The sequence below is a fragment of the Lolium rigidum genome, chromosome 5 (genome assembly GCF_022539505.1).
Source record: "Lolium rigidum isolate FL_2022 chromosome 5, APGP_CSIRO_Lrig_0.1, whole genome shotgun sequence".
NCBI classification, from domain to species: Eukaryota; Viridiplantae; Streptophyta; class Magnoliopsida; order Poales; family Poaceae; genus Lolium; species Lolium rigidum.
Genome location: NC_061512.1, coordinates 229,410,684 through 229,427,662, shown reverse-complemented (window position 1 = coordinate 229,427,662; position 16,979 = coordinate 229,410,684).

The window sequence follows — 16,979 nt, the reverse complement described above, 5'->3', positions numbered from 1 at the left end:
GGTTCAGAAACTATCAGCATATGAACAGCGCCACCCCGACCTATACCAAGACAAGTTCAAGCGTGCGGTAGTCATGGTCGATACGGAAGAGGATGAAGTGCCTGCGGGAGGCCAAGAGATAGCAGTGGCTGAGTGGACTCAGGGAGGAACCCCTGTGGCCTGCAAATGGGTAAAGCCACCGTGGCCGCCTGTGGGATTTGATTTTGACGTGACCAAGACCGAACAAATCTTCGACCTCCCGCTCAAGGAGAAACAGTTGACGATTCCCGAAGGTCTCAAGTTCCCCACGGCGAAAGAGCTAAACGGAAAGCCGTACCGCAAATTCCACAACTCGCTTTCCCATACCACCAACGACCGCCGGGTGTGGCGTCGGCACATCCAAGCGGCGATAGAGAAGGGGCGGCTAATTTTCAACCGATACGCCATGAAGGTCGACACCCAACCCTTCCCCGCCGTTAACATGGTAGAAATCACCTACCTCGAAGGTTGCCGCCCAGGCCCCTCGTTCGGCATCAACATGGTAGGGCCTGGAAACCACTCTGGCAAAGATGGAGATGAGGGCAGCTGCTCTCACAGCAAGGATACAGATGAGGCCGCTCCACGCGATCGGCTCCGTCATGATGGCAAGCGCTATGTCACAGAGGGAGAGGTGAAGAATATAAGATATCAGCGACCCTCTCTCGATCACCTCCTCAACAAATATGTTAGTCGAATGGTCAACGCCGGCGACCCAATTACGGTGATAGAGAAGATCGTTTGGCTAGAGAAGCCAGAAGATATCGTCGGCAGGATCACGATGAGGAGGAGCACGAGCGCTGTGCCACGGAAGCATCCAGGGAGCAAGATGACAACGCCAGACACCGGGACTGCCCCTTCTTCAGACACTGCCGGGATTCAGGAATGAGCCGATTGCCCACAATCGGCAATTGCCCGTAATGCAATCGAGAAAAGAAGGAGGCAGCCAACGTGTCCGTGTTCGAGCGCTTAGGGCCTCTCCCGCCACAAAGCAAACGCGCTGAGTCACCTCGTTGGGCAGATCTTGAAGATTCAGAAGACGAGGGAGAAGTGGAAGAAGACAGGTACCACCGGCCAAGGTGGTGCCCCGACGGACTCAGCCGTTCCCAGAAGCGCAGGGTTCAACGATTGCGCGGCCTGGAGGAAGCCGAAAGGTTGTACCTGCATACGCTAAGGAAGGCACGGCCTGATCTGGCTGCAAAAGTTCAGCGAACCCCGGATGAAGAGGGTCGTCCACGGAAAATGGAATGGCGCCCTAAACAGAGGAAAGCCGATGATGAGACATCGGCTGGCACAAACATGGTACTCGTCTTGCCGACAGAGTGTAGCTCTCCACGACTCTACGGAGCACACAAGGTGGACGACAGCAGGCGCATCAAGTCAGAGGTTGGGTTGGTTTCATCCAGCCTGACCAAGTAGCAAGATCAAACCAATGGGCAAACCAGGAGAGGCTGATCCTTGTGATCGGCCCCAAAAATTTACGAAGGGAACTTACAAAACCTTCAACGAACAAGCAACGTGGAGGCCGATTCCAAGCAATCGGCCAAAATTATCCTCACCTACCTCTCTCGCTCGGGTTCAACATGTTATCCAAACAGAGCCGATACCATCAATTTTCTTGACAGAATCGGCTCGGGGGGCACCTGAGTATATGGAAATATGAGGGTATGCAACAGAAGCATCTCATCTTTTGTTGACGGGTATTGAAATATGGGGGCCGATGCACAGGTCGGCCGTAAAAATAAAAAGTGAAAATTCGAAAATTTTCGAGCACAGCCGATGCAGCAGGCATCGACTTAAGGACATGAAAGCCGATGCAAGCAGGCATCGACTTCAGAATCAAGAAACAGCTGAAACCGAAAATTATCGGCTGACAGAGGAAGAAAAGAGGATCGGCTGGGGCACATTCTCGCCTCGAGTAAGAGCTCGGGGGGCAGCTCACTTTGAAGGCTTTCCGCTCAGAGAAGCCGGTTTGTGTACAAATCGGCTGACGCTGCATAAGGGATTTCCCCACACACGATCAGGCCCAGGTCTACACAGTTCATGCGCGTATCCTCGTCTCTGTTTTGCGTTGGCTGAGACTCGGGGGGCAACAGGCCTGGTAGATTGCTCTGTTGAAGGACCGATGCGTTGTTATCGGCTCATTACACATTGGCGGAGAGGCGAATCGGCTCAATCAAACTCAGAAGAAATCGGCAAAATCAAAGTGGAGAACAGTGCTTCATTGATAGGCGGGATTTCTTACATAAAGAGCCGAATTGCTCTCAAAAGGAAATACGAGGGGATACATTGCCCCATCTACCACTACTGACCCTATGACAGAGGTCTTATCTACGGGCCGTCATTGTCTTCATCGTCATTATCCGAGCTCTCATCGGCACTGCTGCCGATGGGCTCCTCGTCGCTACTCCCGTAGCCCTCCACGGGGGCTTCATCCCCGTCTTCGTCGTCGCTGCTGTCATCATCCCACCACATGCGAAGGCGTTTCGCTGGTGGGTAGCCCTCGAGGGAGTCGTCGTCGTCGTCGTCCTCCTCCTCCTCTTCTTCCTCCATCACCCCCTCGGAAGAGGTGAAGTCGTCCCAGGAGAAGCGATCGTCGTCGCTCTCCTCCTCCGATTCCCCACCGGCGAGGAAACGGAGGTCGCTCTCCCCGTCCGTAGAGGACCGGTCGTCCTCGGACCGGATGGAGAAGTCATGGTCCGACTCCTCCCCGGCCTCAATGGCGCGGCGGATGTTGGCCGCATGAGCTTCTTGTGGGCTCGGTGCCGGCATCGGTTCGGGGGAAGAGGATTCAAAGGAAAGTTCCGACGAGGCAGAGGAGGAAGAAGACATGGGGCGCAGAAGGGTTTTTTGGGGTGCCGATGGTTGGAACAGAGGAAAGAGATGAAGGAAGCTAATCAATCGGCGCAGTTAAATAACGAGAAGCCTGGTGAGGATTTAATGTATAAGTTCCCGAGGAGATGACGCCGGGGTTATCAAATTTTGCAGAGAAGCTGAGAAGACAGGGCATAATGATGATGGATACTGCAACAGCTCTGCTCTGCCACGACATGACCCGACGAGAGCGTAATGATTTTGGAAATTCCATTTCCAAAACCAGGGGGGCATGTGTTATCACCAGGATTTAACCACGATCAGGAGGTGGGCCGCGGTCAAGGTGGGCTTGGAAGAGTATGTATGGAAAATCCTGGAGCGGCCTGACACGAAGGAATTGGGCTGAATTGCCCGTGTATCTTTATGGTAGATTGTATGTTAGATTAAAAGTTAGAGTTTGTCTCGTGTACGGTTTAGTGCACGCCCGCATTAGAAAGTCCCCTGGACTATAAATATGTACCTAGGGTTTATGGAATAAACAACAACTCACGTTCAACCCCAAAAACAAACCAATCTCGGCGCATCGCCAACTCCTTCATCTCGAGGGTTTCTATCAGGTAAGCGACATGTTGCCTAGATCGCATCTTGCGATCTAGGCAGCACAAGCCCCACGTTGTTCATGCGTTGCTCGTCATCGAAGCGCTTTTGATGGCGAGCAACGTAGTTATCATTAGATGTGTTAGGGTTAGCATTGTTCTTCGTTTAAGCATGCTTACGTAGTGCAACCCTTGCGTATCTAGCCGTCCTCACGCCTATCTCAGGTGTGGGGGCGGCACCCCGCTTGATCATTATTTAGTAGATCTGATCCGTTACGATTGCTCCTTGTTCTACAAGGATTAGTTTAATATCTGCAATAGTTTGGCCTTACAAAGGGGGGGGAGGATCCTGTGGCACGTAGGGTGGCGTTCGCAAGTCCTAAACGGGATGTTCCTAGGATCAACTTCATGTTGGTTTTTTGGCCTTGTTTAGGATCGGCTTACGAGCACCGTGCGTGGCCATCTGGCCCAACCTGGGAGTAGGATGATCCGATTATGTGGTGAAAACCCTAAATCGTCGTAGATCTCATTAGCTTCATCTTGATCAAGCAGGACCACCAAGTATTCGTACACCCCGTACGGATCATGGGTGGATCGGCTCTTTGAGCCGATTCACGGGATAACCCGAGAGCCGATCGAGGCTCGTATTTAACGTTTACATGTATGCCCTGCGAGAAACTAAGCGAGGCAATCTCATCACCTTCCCGACCGGGTATAGGTCAGGTGGCACGCCCTTGCACTTCGCAACGCCGCGTGTGACCAGAAGAGCATTGCGGGCCGTCGCTCGGAGGGGTCTCAGCCAGCCGCAGCTCTAGGCTCCCCCCGGCTCTACAGTGTTGACAAGGCCGCTGCCCGCCGGTGGGTTTTGGCAGTCAACAGCTCCAAAGGCCATCGAAGTCTTAAAGTTCGGCAAAGGGGCCATTGAGGTCAAAGAAGTAATTGCTTGCAAAAACCAGGTGTTGCACACTTGCACAGACGTCGGACGCTGGGCGTGCCATTTGGGCGAGACCCGGCCATGACCTTGCTCAGCGCAAGCTGTACGTACGCAGCCACACGCTCAGCAACACAGCCATGGGTACGCTTTCCTTTTCACGGAAAAGCCGAGTAGAGCACATTCTCTCCGGCCGGCCGGCTCCATAGACAGGCTGCTGCCAGCGCCACCAGTCACCGGGATGCAGTCAACGATTTGGTTTCACCTCGCCTTCAATTCAATCCGCTCCATGGACGTTAGGGCATCTCCAACACGGTGATCCATCCCGCGTTCGCGTATCTAGATAGGTCGAATCGGATAAAATCACCGGCCACACATCGCAAATGCGGATGACCGCGGTGTTCGGGACGACCCAAACCCGGCCCAAATCTGGGCCAGGTTTGCGTGTCCACGGATGGCACGTGGCGTCCGGTCGCGCCGCCTGCATGCTCGCCTCCCTTGGGCCCAGCTGGGACGCGCGTCATACTAAATGTGGACTAGGAGGGATCTATCCTTGTCCAGTCCACTCCCCACTTCACTCGACAGTTCCCCACGCACGCGCAACCGCCGTCATGGCCTCGAAGAAGGCTTTCGCTCCCGGCGCCAACGACGGCGAGGCCACCAGCAGCCATCGTCCTCCACCGGAGCTGAGGGCCGGGGGACACCGCGACGGTCTCTACATCGGAGAGGCTGCTCGCGTCGGCGCGGCATTGGCGCATCCCACGCTGCTGTTGCCGAAGCCGGAGGAGGGAGACGACTCGGAGATGCGCGTCGCGATGGCGCTGTCTAAGGCGGAGGACGAGGCCAACTGGCCGCATCTCGCGGAGGTCATCCGCACCTCCGTGATGGAGGAGCAGGACCGGCAGGCGGTCAAGGACGCCGAGGCCTGGTCGTTGCTCGACCAGGTCCGCCGGGAGGAGGAAGCGAGGCAGCGGCGCGAGGAGGCCAGGCTCCACCGCGAGGAGGAGAGGCGCCAGGAGACCATGCGCGTGGCAGAGCAGGAGAGGCGCCAGGAGGCCAGGCGCCTCGCGTGGCAGGAGAGGCAGATCCGCCTTAGGGAGGAGGCAAAGCTCCGGGCTGCTGTGGCGGAGCAGCGACGGCTCCGGACTCCCACTCGGCCTAGGAAGAGGCCCTATGGTCGCCGTGGCCGGAGTCCCCGACGCGGTCGAGCCACAATAGCACCTCGCCGCTTGGGGACATCGTCAACGCCGACAGCGACGAGGCCCACAGGGACTAGGCGGCGCACCGACGACCACCTCGTCCTCCTCAAACCCTAGGATAGGGTTTTTTTACATTTGTTTTTAAGTTTAAAGGCCATATAGAGGGCTTTCTTTTGGTAGTTTAAATTTGCCTAAAATAGGGCATACGTATAAAAAAATAGGGCATATGTTTAATGAAATATGGTTAGATTTAATTGTTTTCCTTTTTTTTCACATATGCGATGCGCCCGCGCGTTAGACGCAACATGCGACCTAAACGGACACGTGAAAGCGTGCCGCTGTCCGCGTGGTCACTCAAATGACCTAAAACGACAATCCAGCGTGTCCGTTTGGGTCGTGGCGGTGGAGATGCCCTTGCTGTAAATCAGTCACTGCGCGAGCCTACCCCTTCTCGGCAAGACGCAGTTATTACTGGCCTTGTGCGGTGTCATTGCCCTCTCTCTCTCTGCATCGTCCGGAGCGCCTCAGACCGCCATTATTAACCCCCCCAACGGATCTCTTGACAGGAATATCTCTGTTGCCAAACCCATTTCTTTACTGCTCCATTTGTAGGCTCCTAATTTACTGCTGTTCCGTGGATTCTCCGTCAAAATTTTGATTTCGTGTTTTTTACAGTCAGCATGTATATGTACAGTCTATCTGTGGCGTACGCAGTGTTTGCCTGTGTGGTGTTTTCGGTGGAATATACTACGTATAATTAAAGAGAGGAGAAGTTCAAGATAAATATCAATCCTGTCTTTTCAGTGAGCCTCGTCAGCAAATTTATGTCGACCAAAAACAATTCCAGAATTGAGCACGACAGCCCGCGATATGAATGAATGTGAGGCTGTCCTTATAATTATATATAACACGCGCTAGAATACTAGTAGTCTCAGTTTGTTCAAAGGGGGGACAGATACAATTTCAGAGGTTTATTCCAAAGATACTTTATGGATCCATCTCACTTTTACCATGTCAAGGCGCCAAAATGAGCAGCATGCTAAACTACAAGCCAGGCTCTAGCTAGGATTAGCAAAGGTACTAAACATATTAATCCAAGACAGTACTAGTACTACTAGTGCTAATCAAGTTCCCAAGCTCGTAAACTAAAGTCAGAGGGAGCGGTAAGACCAATGCAAACGACACGTGCTAGACAAGCTACAGAAAGCGGTGGCGGTATAAATAAAGCGCCACAAACTTTATTCGATTTGCAGGCTAATTCTTGGCATGCACTCAATCTCCCTACTACTACGTCCTCCAAATATCTAGGCCCCATTTTTCTTATCTGATTGATGATGTCCAAATATCTAGGGATATATATTTGCGAGTGACAGCAATTATTTCCAAACCACTCCGAGCTACTACTACTCAATGATAAAAGAAAACCGTGTAAAATTGCTTCGCCATGAAGGATCAAACGTTTGCACGGGACAAGAAAAGCTGGAGTTTTAATTTTTGGGGAGCAAAATGGGGCCCTCCGTGTTCTATTGCCTATGCTTGTGTTTGGTTCTTTTTGGGGAATAAAAGTGGTATTTGTTGAGAACTTGGAGTGTGTTGTTTCGATTTTGCTTGCTCACGGCTTGATGAGCAACACCAAGGGTGAGCTCCATTTGTGCACTCCGATTATCTATTTTGAGGTCTTACGGATAATAGTGGCTAAAAGACTTTACTATGTTTTCCAAGGGGAGCCTCCATTTGTCAACTCAAATGGTCCATTTTTGCTCATTTTCTTAATTTACAACATAGAAGACTATACACATAGTTCCAATGGCATTTAAGACATAGTTTAAACGACGTACTAAGAGCATCTCCAACAGGCGCGCTATCTCGCACCCGCGCTATAAAAATCGCCAGTATACAGTGTGCGGAGATGAAATTGCTCCTCTAGCAGGTGCGCTATCCGCTGTGGTGCTGCGAAAATTTTGGTGCGCGTGGCGTTTTGCACTATCCGGGGCGACATATGTAACGCGTCGGCTGCAGCGCGCGAAGCTACAACGGCTGGAAAATTCACCCCGCGCCCTCCATTTCCCCACCCGCGTCGCCGCCGCACGATTTTGCTGCCGCCCCCGCTCGAGTTCGCCGCCGTGTCGTAGATCCGCCTCTCCCACGCCTCCTCCCTGCAGTTTCGACCGCTCCGCTGCGCTGTACCGAGCCGCCGCCGCCACCGACGGGCACAAGGTCGACGCTTCCTACGGCACTTCGCCTCCCCGTGCCTCCTCCTCTTGGTAGCGGCGCGCTCGAGCGGCGTCCATGTCGTCATCGAGCCTACTTTCAACATGGCGCAGCCAAGATGCTCACGGGTTTGCTCGCAAGGTGTGGACCTCCACCGGCCGCCAACATTTTCTTTATTTTTTTTTTGCTAGAAGCTAGTTGTAGTGAAGTCAATTCATATGTATATTTGTAGAGTTCATCATACGATTAATCGGACGATGATACGTCTCAAACGTTTCTATAACTTTTGATGCCCCATGCTTGTTTTACACTAATTTATATATGTTTTGCTCATACTTCGTTGCATTTTTATACATTTTTCGGCACTAACCTATTAACAAGATGCCACAGTGCCAGTTCCATGTTTTCTGCTGTTCTATATTTCAAAAGTTGTACATGAAAATATTCTCGGAATTGGACGAAAAAAAAGCCAAAGTCAATATTTTTCTGTAACGAAGACAGAGTCCAGAGGGGAGTCGAAGGGGGCAGCAGGGCTACCACAAGCATCTACATCGCCATGCCCGCCTCCGAAGTGATGCGTGAGTAGTTCATCCCTGGAGTATGGGTCCATAGCAGTAGCTAGATGGTTGTCTTCCCCAATTTGCGCCTCATGTTTAGATCTTGTGAGCTGCCCTACATGATCAAGATCATTCTTATGTAATGCTACATGTTGTGTTTGCTGGGATCCGATGAATATTGTATACTATGTTGAGATCGATTATATATTATTGTCATATGTTATTTGTGATCTTGCATGCTCTCCGTTGCTAGTAGACACTCAGGCTAAGTAGATGCTTGTGACTCCAAGAAGGGGTATTTATGCTCGATAGTAGGTTCATGCCTCTAGTTTTCTGGGAGAGTGATAGTAACTTTTAAGATTGTAGATGTGATGTTGCTACTAGGGAGAAAACAACAATATTTTATCCAAGGGTAATTCTATTGTTTGCTTTACACACATTGCTTAATGCGATAATCTGTTGCTTGCAACTTAATACTGGAAGGGGTTTGGACGATAACCGGAAGGTGAATTATTAGTCATAGACGCAGTTGGATTACGGTCTATGTATTATGTTGTAATTCCCAAACGAATCTCATATTAATCATCTTGTCATGTATGGTCGATATTCTGTCAATTGTTCAGCTATAATTTGTCCACCCAAGCATGTTATATATCTTTATGGAGAGACACCTCTAGTGAACCGTGGACCCCGGTCCTTTCCTTTACACCGATAAATTCAATCACTACAATTCCGATATGTTTACTTACCGCAATCTATGTTCTCTTTAATTATCGCAAACATCTCCTTCCACTCGATACATTTAATCCTTTGTGTTCGACAGAAACCGGTGAGATTGAGAACCTCACTGTAAGTTGGGGCAAAGTAGTTTGGTTGTGTTGTGTGCAGGTTCCACGTTGTTGCTAACGCCGGTAGTGCGCCCTGCCATAGTCAGCTAACAACACCTTCAGAAGTCACGTCTTTCTCCTACTGGTCGATTAAACCTTGGTTTGTTACTGAGGGAAAACTTGCTGATGTACTCATCACACCTTCCTCTTGGGGTTCCCCAACAACTGCCAGCGAGATTTTCTGGCGCCGTCGCCGGGGAACTGAAGAAAAGTTACCCCACAGAGATTTCCAACTCCCACGGCAACTGCACAACATCAAACGATGAGTATGACATAGAGGAAGAAGAGAGCATATCCATACTATTAGCATATCGCGCCGTCAAGAAGCCAAAAATAGGTGGATCGGTGTTCGATAGATAGAAGTTGTGGAGAGAAAGGATTGAAGGGCATGAGAAGTTGATGCAGTCGTATTTCAACGAGAATCCGATATTTCCCGAAAGCTATTTTCGGCGGCATTTTCAGATGAGCATCAACTTATTCAAGCACATCGCAATGGAGGTGACCAAGTATGATCAATTCTTTGAGCAACAAAGAAATGCCGCCGGAGAACTTGGTCATAGCACATATCCGAAGGTGACCGCCTCTTTGCGTATGTTGGCATACGGTATACCGGTGGATCTAGTTGATGACCACTTGGCCATGGGAGAGAGCACTTCTATCATATGTGTCAATGAAAGTTCAGAGATGGTAAACCTAGAGGGGGTTGAATAGGTTTCTACAAATTTTAATTCTTTCTTTGCAATATTAGGCTTTGCGGAATATAAAGGTGAGCCTAATGCAAACTAGGTGAGGCACCCTATATGATGATACAAGTAACTCGAGCACGAAGGATCTCACAAGAAAATATAGCACAAGTAAGAGTTCGGTTAGAAATAACCGATAGCACGCGGAGACGAAGGTTTATTCCCGTGTTCCCTTCCTTTGTAAAAGGTACGTCACGTTTGGAGAGGTGGGGGTCCCACGAAGGATTCCCCAATGCCACGAAGGCTCACCTTCTTCTCCGGAGCCTATCCCACGAAGGAATAGCTCACTCACTTGTGGTAGACTTTGAGGTAGCCTCCAAACCTTCACAATCTTGTCAGGAGCAAATCCACACCCCGGATGCTTCCGGACTTGTTTTGCCCACCTAGGGTTTCCAAGAAACCCTAGAGAGCAAGTATCTTGATGAATACAACGGGGAACAAAATTTGGCTCAGTGGAACTGTAGATCAGGGCCTCCTCTATCTTTTTCCCGGAGGGATTCGAGTTTGGGTGGAGGAGGAGGGAGATCTGAGGCTTTTGGTGTTTCTAGCAATGGACTATGAGAGAACTAGTGGAAGTGAAGGGAGAACTGAAGAAAATGAACAAGCAGTTAAGGCAGCTGATCGAGTTGAAGAAGCAAGCTAATCGATGGTCGGTTGTTGTTTTTGTTGTATAATTGCGATCGGATTCTTATCATTGCTCATCAGGCGCTAGAAGTTGTTACAAGGGATCTGTTGTTACAAATCCATTATTCAGTTACATGTACTTGTAGTTGTTTTCAAAGTTAGTGTGTGCATTCACCGAAATTACCAAAAATAAATAAAATTACATGTTAGGGAATATAGGAATGCTAAAGATAGTTGATAATTGTTAGAGAGGTGACTAATAATGCATTCACCGAAATCCCACAAATATGTATGTCTCATGTTTATACCAAAATTATATCACTTTTGGGCCGTTTCAAATTACCAAAACTATATTTCCTAAAAGAAAAGGAATGCTAAAGATAGTTGATAATTTTTAGAGGGGTGACAAATAATGCATTCACCGAAATCCCACAAATATGTATGCCTCATGTTTATACCAAAATTATACTACTTTTGGGACGTTTTAAATTACCAAAACTATATCCCAAACTATATTACCTAAAAGAAAAGTAATGCTAAAGAAATTTGATAATTGTTAGAGGGGTGATAAATAATCCATTCACCGAAATCTCACAAATATGCCAAATATGTATGCCTCATGTTTATACGAAAATTATACCACTTTTGGGCCGTTTCAAATTACGAAAACTATATTCCCTAAAAGAAAAGGAATGCTAAAGAAAGTTGATAATTGTTGGAGGGGTGATAAATAATCCATTCACCGAAATCCCACAAATATGTATGCCTCGTGTTTGTACCAAAATTATACCACTTTTGGGACGTTTCAAATAACCAAAACTATATCCCAAACTATATTCCCTAAAAGAAAAGGAATGCCTACAAGAGTTTATAATTTTTAACGCGCGAAAAATAATACAGATAGAGGGTGGAAGCTAGCCGACGACAGAGAGAGAGGGTGGTGGCCCCGATCGCAGAGAGAAAGGGGTTATCCCGCCCGTTAGATCATACGATCAACGGTCGGTGGGCACGGTCCGCGTGACAAGGGCTAGACCAATCAGGGCAAGGTTGGGCGTCCCCTGTGAGAATTTGTGAAGGGAGAGGGCAAAACTGAGTAGTTTCAAGAAACCAAGGGCATGTGAGTAGTAAACAGACTAAGGGATTCAAATATGAGATTTAAAAAATGGAAAATGCGTGTTTTGTACAATGAAACCCATCTTGGCCTACCTCAAACTATGTGCAATACAAATATACATGAGTGTGAAAATTGTGGCCTCATTCAGGTAAAGTATGATTTGGGGAAACCTGTTTTGGGAAGGGCTTATTGTGGAAAGCCATGCACCTTCATAGCTACTAGGTGATTTGAGAAGTGGAAATTTGTGGTAAAACTTGATTTATGTATGATTGTTATGGTTCCCAACGTGGCAGGTCGCGTAAGAAAACTCCATGAGTAAGTGCCAATATGGTTTTATCTTTTTTGGAATTTTTTGCGCATGAAATGACTCAATTAGATAGCTTAATCTCATTTGTTGACTCTCTGTTGACCAGCCACTTGAGGGTAAAACTGAGTATATTGCACCAGCTAGTATTAGCACTCAAGGGGAAAACTGAGCACACAAAAAATGCTAGTATAAGACTCGAGGGTATACCTGAGTATATCTAAATTTCGAGGGTTAGAATCGAGCACGCGTGTTGTGGTGCAGATGTGGAAGACGTGCAATTGTTGACGCGTAGGATGCGGGTCGCGGTGCAACGTGCAATCGTGGACGCGTGTCGCGGAGCAGAAGTCGAAGACGTGTAGACGTGCAACCGTGCACGCGTAGGACGCGGGTGGCATTTACGACCCCTAGCCTTTATAGACGCCTCTCCCTGTTCGCCTCCTCCCACTATCTCACTATCACTCTCACTCCCTCACGCAACGCCGCCTCTCACGTCCCATCATCTTCTCCAAAGCAAAAAACCCTCTCCCTCTCCGCGATCCCTCTCCTCTGTCGGCGATGGACAAGGAGAATGTGAATCCGTCCTCCGTCTTTGACGCCGTCCCCGCTAACCACAGCGCCTCCGTCTTCGGTGTCGTCCCCTCTACGGCTGTTGCCGCCGCCGGTGCATTGGCGGCTTGATGCGTGTAGCTGACACGTCCGTTGGGAACCCCAAGAGGAAGGTGTGATGCGCACAGCGGCAAGTTTCCCTCAGTTAGAAACCAAGGTTTAATCGAACCAGTAGGAGTCAAGAAGCACGTTGAAGGTTGATGGCGGCGGGATGTAGTGCGGCGCAACACCGATGTCTACGCCCTCCTTTTCCTGTAGACAGTGTTGGGCCTCCAAGAGCAGAGGTTTGTAGAACAGCAAGCAAGTTTCCCTTAAGTGGATCACCCAAGGTTTATCGAACTCGGGGAGGAAGAGGTCAAAGATATCCCTCTCATGCAACCCCGCAACCACAAAGCAAGAAGTCTCTTGTGTCCCCAACACACCTAATAGGTGCACTAGTTCGGCGAAGAGATAGTGAAATACAGGTGGTATAAATAAGTAGTAGCAACGCACCGGAAAAGTGCTTTGCCCGGGACAATAAACAAGCGAGTAATAACGCAAGCAGTAGTAACGCAAGAAAACAAGTAAACAAGCAGCGATAGCGATATTTAGGAACAAGGCCTAGGGATTACACTTTCACTAGTGGACACTCTCAACATTGATCACATAACAGAATAGATAAATGCATACTCTACACTCTCTTGTTGGATGATGAACACATTGCGTAGGATTACACGAACCCTCAATGCCGGAGTTAACAAGCTCCACAATTCAATGTTCATATTTAAATAACCTTAGAGTGCATGAAAGACCAACACGAATAAACCAAGTACTAACACAGCATGCACACTCGTCACCTTCACACTATGTAGGAGGAATAGATCACATCAATACCATCATAGCAATAGTTAACTTCATAATCTACAAGAGATCATAATCATAGCCTACGCCAAGTACTAACACGGATGCACACACTCGTCACCATTACACCGTGCGGGAGGAATAAACTACTTTAATAACATCACTAGAGTAGCACATGGATAAATTGTGATACAAAACACATTGCAATCATAAAGAGATATAAATAAGCACTTCACTACGCCATTCATAACAGTGAATAAGTATTCCGTGAAATATAGCCTAAGAGACCCACACGGTGCACACACTCGTCACCTTTACACACGTGGGACAAGCGAGTCTCCGGAGATCACATAAGTAAAATCCACTTGACTAGCATAATGACATCTAGATTACAAGCATCATCATATGAATCTCAATCATGTAAGGCAGCTCATGAGATTATTGTATTGAAGTACATAGGAGAGAGATGAACCACATAGCTACCGGTACATCCCCGAGCCTCGATGGAGAACTACTCCCTCCTCATGGGAGACAAGCAGCGTTGATGGAGATGGCGGTGGTGTCGATGGAGGAGCCTTCCGGGGCACTTCCCCGTCCCGGCGGCGTGCCGGAACGAGACTCCCGTCCCCCGGATCTTGGCTTCGCGATGGCGGCGGCTCTGGAAGGTTTCTCGTACCGTGGCTTTTCCGTATCGAGGTTTTAGGTCTGGGACCTTTATATAGGCGAAGAGGCGGCGTCAGGAGGTCAACGAGGCGACGACACCATAGGGGGGCGCGGGCCACCCCAGGCCGCGCCACCCTGTCGTCTTGGGCCCACAAGGCCCTCCTCTGGCGGCTCTCGGGTGTTCTGGATGCTTCCGGGCAAAATAGGAACCTGGGCGTTGATTTCGTCCAATTCCGAGAATATTTCTTTACTAGGATTTCGAAACCAAAAACAGCGAGAAAACAAGAACCGGCACTTCGGCATCTTGTTAATAGGTTAGTTCCGGAAAATGCACGAATATGACATAAAGTGTGCATAAAACATGTAGATATCATCAATAATGTGGCATGGAACATAAGAAATTATCGATACGTCGGAGACGTATCGGCATCCCCAAGCTTAGTTTCGCTCGTCCCGAGCGAGTAAAACGATAACAAAGATAATTTCTGAAGTGACATGCCATCATAACCTTGATCATACTATTGTAAGCATATGTAATGAATGCAACGATCAAAACAATGGTAATGACATGAGTAAACAACTGAATCATAAAGCAATGACTTTTCATGAATAACACTTTCAAGACAAACATCAATAAGTCTTGCATAAAAGTTAACTCATAAAGCAATAATTCAAAGTAAAAGGTAGTGAAGCAACACAAAGGAAGATTAAGTTTCAGCGGTTGCTTTCTGTTGACTGCCAAAACCCACCGGCGGGCAGCGGCCTTGTCAACAATGTAGAGCCGGGGGGAGCCTAGAGCTGCGGCTGGCTGAGACCCCTCCGAGCGACGGCCCGCAATGCTCTTCTGGTCACACGCGGCGTTGCGAAGTGCAAGGGCGTGCCACCTGACCTATACCTGGTCGGGAAGGTGATGAGGTTGCCTCGCTTAGTTTCCTGCAGGGCATACATGTAAACGTTAAATACGAGCCTCGATCGGCTCTCGAGTTATCTCGTGAATCGGCTCAAAGAGCCGATCCACCCATGATCCGTACGGGGTGCACGAATACTTGGTGGTCCTGCTTGATCAAGATGAAGCTAATGAGATCTACGACGATTTAGGGTTTTCACCGCATAACCGGATCATCCTACTCCGAGGTTGGGCCTTGCGGCCACGCACGGTGCTCGTAAGCCGATCCTAAACAAGGCCGGAAAACCAACATGAAGTTGATCCTAGGAACATCCCGTTTAGGACTTGCGAACGCCACCCTACGTGCCACCTGGATCCTCCCCCCATTGTAAGGCCAAACTATTGCGAGATATTAAACTAATCCTTGTAGAACAAGGAGCAATCGTAACGGATCAGATCTACTAAATAATGATCAAGCGGGGTGCCGCCCCACACCTGAGATAGGCGTGAGGACGGCTAGATATGCAAGGGTTGCACTACGTAAGCATGCTTAAACGAAGAACAATGCTAACCCTAACACATCTAATGATAACTACGTTGCTCGCCATCAAAAACGCTTCGATACGAGCAACGCATGAACAACGTGGGGCTTGTGCTGCCTAGATCGCAAGATGCGATCTAGGCAGCATGTCGCTACCCGATAGAAACCCTCGAGATGAAGGAGTTGGCGATGCGCCGAGATTGGTTTGTTTTTGGGGTTGAACGTGAGTTGTTGTTTATTCCATAAACCCTAGGTACATATTTATAGTCCAGGGGACTTTCTAATGAGGGCGTGCACTAACCGTGCACGACTAGGATTCTATCTCTAAACTAAAATAATAAACTACTAAATAAAGATACACGGGCAATTCAGCCCAAGACCCTTCGTGCCAGGCCGCCTTAGAATTCTTCCACATGTAATCTTCCAAGCCCGGCCCACCTCTGGATTCGTCCAAAATCTGGTGATAACACATGCCCCCTGGTTTTGGAAATAACATTTCCAAAATCATTATGCTTTCCCTTCGAAGGGTCATGTCGTAGCAGAGCAGAGCCGTTACAGCATCCGTCATCATTATGCCCTGTCTTCTCAGCTTCTCTAACAATCCTGACAGCTTTAGCATCGATCCCTTGGAAGTTGTAATGGCATTAATCCTTCATCAGATTATTTAACCGCGCCGACTGGTTAGCTCTCTCTCATATCCTCTATTCCATCCCAGCTATCGGCACCAAAAAACCCTCTCCTCCTGTAGCAATGTCTTCCTCTTCCTCTTCCTTCTCAAAACTCTTCCCCCAATCTTCGCCGAAGAAGAAGACCGAGGACAGCCTCCACCCCGCGGTGAATCCCTTCTCCTCCGACAAGGAGGAAAAAGAAGGAGAAGCAGCGAAGGCCAAAGCCTCTCCTTCCGCCCAGCTCCCGCCGAAGAAGCGCCCCCGCATGTGGGCGGACAGCGAGGACGAGGATGATGACGAAGAGGAAGAGGAGGAGGATGACTCCTCCTCGTCCATCGGGTACCCGCCGACCAAGCGCTTCCGCTCCTGGGCGGACAGCGAGGATGATGATGATGACGAGGAGGAAGAGGCTCCGGCCAAGGGCTGGGGCAGCAGCCGACGAAGAGCTCCCCGGGAGCAGCGCCGACGACGTCGACGGCGGCGATGACGAGGACAAGCGACGACTAGTAGTATAGGACTAGTAGTAGCAGGTGCACTAGGCACCGGATCCCTCTTTTGAGAGCCATCGGCTCTTTCTTGTAAAGCCGCTCCTTGGAATTAATGAAATTGTTCTTTCCATTTATCCTTTAATCGCTCCAATTTCATTCCCTCCGTTTGCCATGCTAAGACCGATAGCAACGCGTCGGACTTCTTTCCTTTCTTGCGGCACCGGCACGGTCCAAGCCCCGTACTAGGCGTCGGCTTTTCCTTCCCCGTTCCTGCCCGAGACGACCATGA